This window comes from Propithecus coquereli, unplaced genomic scaffold (genome assembly GCF_000956105.1).
Source record: "Propithecus coquereli isolate 6110/MARCELLA unplaced genomic scaffold, Pcoq_1.0 Scaffold47, whole genome shotgun sequence".
NCBI classification, from domain to species: Eukaryota; Metazoa; Chordata; class Mammalia; order Primates; family Indriidae; genus Propithecus; species Propithecus coquereli.
In genome coordinates this window covers 983191-989938 of record NW_012150507.1, presented here as the reverse complement: position 1 = coordinate 989938, position 6748 = coordinate 983191, and positions in this window count along the sequence as shown.

The window sequence follows — 6748 nt, the reverse complement described above, 5'->3', positions numbered from 1 at the left end:
ATCTCAAGTGTTGTCTTTCAAGCGGTATTATTTTTGTATTTTGGTTGTAATAAAATGTGAAGCAGAGGCTCACTTTTTGAGGGGAAAAATAGATCACAGTATTATTATTATTATTATTATTTTATTTCATCTCTCTCTGGCACTGACTTTTTTGATTTATACAGCTTCCTGTGTTCTCTGTACTTGCATTCTGCAGTTTTGCTTTAGGACATTGGGTGGAACACAGACTCCGTAAAGCAAGGCTGGTTTCAGTTTTGCTTTCCTTATATCTTCAGCACTTAAAATGGCGTCCAGGTCCTAGTAAAGGATTGACACATATTTATGGAGAAATAAATGGTAAAGCAATGTGTGAAAAGAAGAATTTAGCAAGGTCTACCAGGCAGATTTGCATTATAAGACAGGGTTTGTGTAAAATATTAATTTGTGAAATTTTTCTACTGTATACAACTTTATAGGTAATATTAGAATATGATCAAGATAAAGGGTTTGAAGGAAATAATAGAATGGAATCAGGTTACTTAAATGAAACTGTAATGTAGAATCTCATTAAGAACAGAACAACTTCAGTTAGCTTTTAAATATCAAACATTTCATACTTAACACCAGTAATTTAAGAGGCTTTTCAATAATTACAATGCATATTGTTTATTAGAGAACTTACGTACTTTTGTGGTAAAAACAACAACAACAAAAGGTTTTGAAATTGTGTGTTTCCAGAACAAAGAGGAAGAAAGCAATAAACTTCAGAAGTTCCTCATTGCCCATCTTTTGTATAAATTTGCAGGTTTCATAGCATGCATTTTTACCTAAGTGGAAAAAAGGAAAGATTTTTTTCCACTTCAGAATTATTAAACAAGCAAAATATAACATGTTAAAGATATAAATGACTGAAAAATGCAATTAAAATACAAATAAATAACTGTGATAATTTTTAAAAATTGAAATAAAAAACTCATGAGGTTAGATTTTTGAGGTCTATTATTTCCTACTGGTTGTTTTGTTAAATCTTTTTTTTTTTTTTTTAACATAGATCCTGAAAAATAACAGGAAAATTCTAACTGTCCATTTCTTCCCTATTTACATGTTTTAACGTCTTGATTATTCAACTTCTTGGACATCTTTATATGCTTTCTTACCCTATAAAATAGAATTTTCTTATCTTTGTGTGGTTCACTTCTATTCCTCTTTTCTACAGTTCCTTCTTTTCATTGTCTTGTGTAATTGTAATAATACTGTTCTGTGTTCTGATTTATACCTTACCTCCTGACCTCTGGTAAACTAATTGAACAAAGCCTTGTATTAATATATAATAGGGTCTTAGTGTGGTACTTTTTTTTTCAATTAAAACAAAGATCCCAGTTTCCTCAACTGTAAGTTAAGGTGGAGTGGATCTTTAATCTCTGAACACATCTGCCCCATTCTTCCAACAAACCAGCTCTCCTTCCTGTGTGTCTTATTTTAGGGGTAGGGCTACACCACTCACTGAACTGCTCAGGTCCTCATGGGAATTCCGTCTTCAACTTCTCTCCTTCTCTCCCTTATATCCATGCTAAGCAATCCCCAACTCCTTTATATTCTGTCTCCTAAATAACTTTTGAGTAAATCCATTTTTCTATCTCCTGTCTTGTTTATTGGAATCCATTTTACACACATGCACAGGCACACGTAACCATGTTAACCCATATTTAAACCCCCTGCATATTCTCCCATCCCCATGTAGTAAGGTATAACCTCTTCAATATACCCTACGGCCGCCATTCCCAACCCCCAGGCTGCCACTGGTCTGTGGCCTGTTAGGAACCAGGCCACACAACAGGAGGTGCCCAGTGAGCAAGCAAGCGAAGCTGCATCTGCATTCACAGCTTCTGTCCATTGCTTGCATCACCACATAAGCTCCGCCTCTTATCAGATCAGCAGCCTAGATTCTCAGAGGAACTCAAACCCTACTGCAAACTGCCCATGTGAGGGATCTAGGTTGCACACTCCTCATGAGAATCCAATGCTGATGATCTGAGGTGGAGCTGAGGTGGTGATGCTAGCGCTGGGGAGTGGTGCAAATACAGATTATCATTAGCAGAGAGGTTTGACTGCACAATAAATGTAATGCACTTGAGTCATCCTGAAACCATCCACCCCTCAGCCACCCCAGTCTATGAAAAAATTGTCTTCCATGAAACTGTCCCTGGTGCCAAAAAGGTTGGGGACCACTGCCCTAAAGGATCTTTTAAGATCTGGCCCCAGCTTGCATCCTTCATCTTGAATCTCCCCATCACTTTCTTCCCTGCCCACACAACTCTACTCTACAGCCACATTGAATTATTTCTAGCTGCTTGAACTTGCTTATTCACTTGTGCTTGTGGGTTCTTTTTCCTCCCGGCATTTGCATATGCTCTTCCCTCTACCTGAAACACTCTTTTCCCTACTCCTTGTCTGTCTGTCACTTACCCTCCAGGATCCATCTTAGATGTTATTTCTACTGGTAAATTCTGACTGACCCCTCACGGCAAGTTCTCTGAAGAACCCTATGTGTGACCCCCTCACAGGACTCACACACTGTTTAATTTTTAAGTCGGTGGTCCACCATATTGCATTCCTTACAAGTAGGATCTTTTTGTTCCTTATTTTGTGTCCAGGGCCTAACACAATATCTTACTTATAATAAGCACTAATAAAATGGTTTTTAATGGATAAGTTCGTGTATTTTCTTTTACCTTTATTATTTTGACTAGATTGGGCCACTTGCTTTCTCCCCTCTTGTTTTTGTTTGTTTGTTTGTTTGTTTGTTTCTTCCACTTCTTTCTTTGAATACTTCTAAAATCTCTCTTTTTTTTTGCGTTTGTTAACTCTTCCATTCAATGGAATTAAAGTAAGTCTATCAAATAAACCTTAATAAGTAATAGAAATTTAACACACTATTTCAGTTTACACTGATTATTCATAAAGCATGTGGGATTTGAAGAAAATTGTATGAATTGGTAATAAGATATTAATATCCAATACTAATGCTATTGTTCAATAATAAGTGCTATTTATCAGGTTTGGGTATATTCCTGAAGAATATTGTTGTCCATGCCCAGGATGGCTCTAGTATCTCTTTTCTGAAGTGAATAGGCAGGCTCTCCCTTTATTCCACTCTTAACCTTTCTTACGCTAAGGTAATGATTACAATCTTACATCTTACAGGAAGAACGTGTCTTCATTATTTCACTAACTTAGAAGGGGAAGGTAATAAAAATTCATTTATGGTAAGCATCTTTTCTACTCCAAGCTCAAGGAAGCTCTACTTAGAGGAAGCATGAAATAAACGTTATCAGTCAAACCGAACAGATTTATATAGTCAGGAGGTTCTTTCCTTCTCTCATATTTATGGTCCTATCCTGATCAAGGACAAAATAATGTATGGATACGTTAAGGAGTTCAAAATCATATTTTGAATACTTGATCCACTCACTAAATCTAGCAAGTTTATTACTCAATACAGTTCTCCTTTCTGACTCCATTTTCTGGTTTGTAAATATAAAATGAAAGCCTTTTCCAATAACTCAATTAACTTCTTACAGTTTAGTATAGCTCTCTTTATTATATATCTATTCAATACAACTGTATGGTCCAGGATGATATTTTAAAATTCTGTGTAAAAAGCAATGTTGTAAAAGCACCAAAAAGCTGCTCTTAAGAATGACAATTAAGTCTTTGATATTATTTATATTCTGAGACTGGGGGGATAGGAAAATGAGGGGTGGATGGGGCAGTTGCTGTTTATACCAATTAACAATATCTCTCTTTACCATAAAGCTGGTAAGAATATTCTTCTTTATCTCTAAATTCAGAGTGACTGTAAGTATATTGGGAAGGAGGTTGTGGTAAAAGAAAAAGAAGGCGAGAGATTTCACAAGGCAACGCATAGCTTAAGTATTGTTATTATTCTTCAATTAAAACTTTCAATAGCTTATGGATGCAAACATTCTATCTTTGGAACATTGTTATTTTTGGAGGAAAATGCTTAATTTTCAGGAAGCAGAGAAGTAATACCTTTAATGTAAAAATGCTTGGTTCCTTCCACTCCCTTTTAAAATGGGGTAAGATCTCATAGGTAAAGTCAGGTGAAAGAAGAGCTCTTGTTTCTAGAGGAAGGGATTGCCTTAGGATAGAGGTCTCTTAGAGAAATGAATCCAAACAGGCATTGAAGACAAAGTTCCTACAAAGCAATCCTCAAATTATTCCTCACCAAATCATGAGAAACTGTTATAATTTTTTTGTAATTATACATATATAAGCTTGAACTTAAAACAATTTGGGTTTTATAGGACCAGGGAAACAAAGGGGGTTGTTAATACAACAAGAATTTCACATAAAATCGTGCAGAGAAGTCATATTTGGAATTACCACTAGAGGGCAGAAGATGGTGGGAAAATACACAAGAACAGTGGGTTTGTAGAATCGTAGAATTTTCAAGCCCCTGGAATCTCTGAAGGCAATTGTAATAATAATAATAGTTAACATTTATAAGGTGCCTACTATGCACCAGGCACAGTTCTATTGAATATATAATATAATATAATATATACAATATTAATGAAATTAATGAATATATCTATCTATATTTATCCATACATTTATTTCACAACAACCCTTTAAGGCAGGTTAAAGGGTTTCTCCATCTTACAGATGGGGAAACTGAAGTTCAGGGATTAGTGCAAGTTTGTAAAGTAAGTAAATTCCCAGTCTTCACACTTAATACACTTAATTACTACAACCTTTCCCCATGCATGACAATCTCTTTTGTGTTGTATTTCATTACAAAGAAAAGTGTGTACAATCATCCTCTGGACTGCGAGGGAAAGCAAGAAGTTTCTTCGTACATGATAAATTTTCTAACTTGCTTCTACTACAGCATTGCCTGACAAGCCAGGGTTTTTTGCTGGTGGCCTCCTATACATACCTTGGGAAACAAAAGTCTAAAAATATATTTTATTGATGCTGCAAACTACCAACACTATTAAGTTTTCTGGACAATCTGAACTCACAAACAGGACCTGTGATGGTATCGTTATTAATAATGTCAGGAGGAAACTAAGCCCAGAATGGGAGAGAAGTAACATCAGGCAGTGCTGGAGCACTTCCTGTAGACAGTGGGTGCCACCAGGCATAGGAAGAGCTTGTTAGCCAGCCCGATTGGTAGTGCTGGGAGGAAGGAACAAGTTAAAGTAGGATGGGTGAACCTTGAGTGTTAAACCAGAGGCTTTCTGTACCCCACTTCATTTCTAAGCTCACTAGTTGGGCACAGCTAGGGCCTGGATTTTAACCTCTGCCCCTGGCATATATTTCTTATTAATGAGGAGACTGTGAGTTATGCCAGTGCTATAAAGAAAGGCAACAAACTAAAACCTACAGTCAGCACGATTGATGCACCAGACAGATAAGCATCTAAAATATGCATGGTCATTATTTTTAAGGAGATGCCATCTTATTTTCAATCAAAATACAAACAGGCTTTTTTTTTTTTAAAAGAAATTAGCCACTGTATTAAAAATATTTATGGAAGCATAAAGGTCTGTGAATATTTTAGTCATATCTATTTAAAGAAAGCAAGGGATGGGGGCATATCTTGCTAGCTGTAGATATAGTACAAAACCATAATAATACTAATATTAATAATAACAAAACCAGTGTGGTATTCATCACAGATAGAAAGATGACATAACATAATGTCTCTAGAAATACACACATACAAAGTTATAAACACACATATAAATTTGAGATACGTTAAAGTTGAACTATAATTGAGTTGGAGAAACAGATTGGTAGGTAGCATTGGCAAACTGATATTTAAAAAATTAAGTTGAAGCCATATCTCACATCATAAATTAATGAAAAGTAGAATTATAATAAAATTTAGGAGAATATATGTGTTATTTTGGGGAGTGGAAAATCATATTGATTAAGGCTCTTGGAGGAAAAATCATAAAGGAAGGAAGAAAGAAGAAAGGAAGAAAGAAAAGGAAAGAAAGAAAAATTTTAAAATATAGATTTGATTGCATTAAAATCAAATATTTAATTTGATGAGGAAAAATCAGATACAAAATTAATAAATGTTTGACAGGCTGGGAGAAGATATTTGCAATGTATGTAAAAAACCCCAAGAAATTGGCATCTAGAGAATACACAAAGAGCCCTGAAAATCCATATGAAAAAGACAGGAATCAAGTGGGGAAAAAAGGGCAAAAGAGAATAATAGGCTAGTGGCAGAAAGGGAAAACTGAATGGCTAATAATTCTGAAGAGTTGCTTAACTTCCCTCAGAAACAAAGATAGGCAAATTAAATTAATAATGAGGCATGCCTTTACACACATTAGTTAAGCAAAATGTTGAAAGCTGGATGTTACCCAGTACTGGTAAAGCAGTGGGAAAAGCGAATATAAACTTAGGTAGCCATGTGGATGGTAAAGTGATCATACGGAGTAGAATAAAAACTGTATTCAACCTATGCCCCAACAATCCCACTCCTGGGCATATCCCAGAGAGAGAACGTCCTACAAAGATCCGTCCATATGGGGTCACGTATGAAGGCATTGTTTTGAAAGTAATAAATAAGTTATAACCTTCTTGTTCTTACCAGGAAATGAATAAAAAAGATGATAAAAGCATACTACGAATACTGGTGTGGCTGATAGAACCATGGAGCTAGATGTTTTGAAGAGCATGAACCAATATTAAAAACAATGTTGAGTGAAAAAGTAAGAAGGAG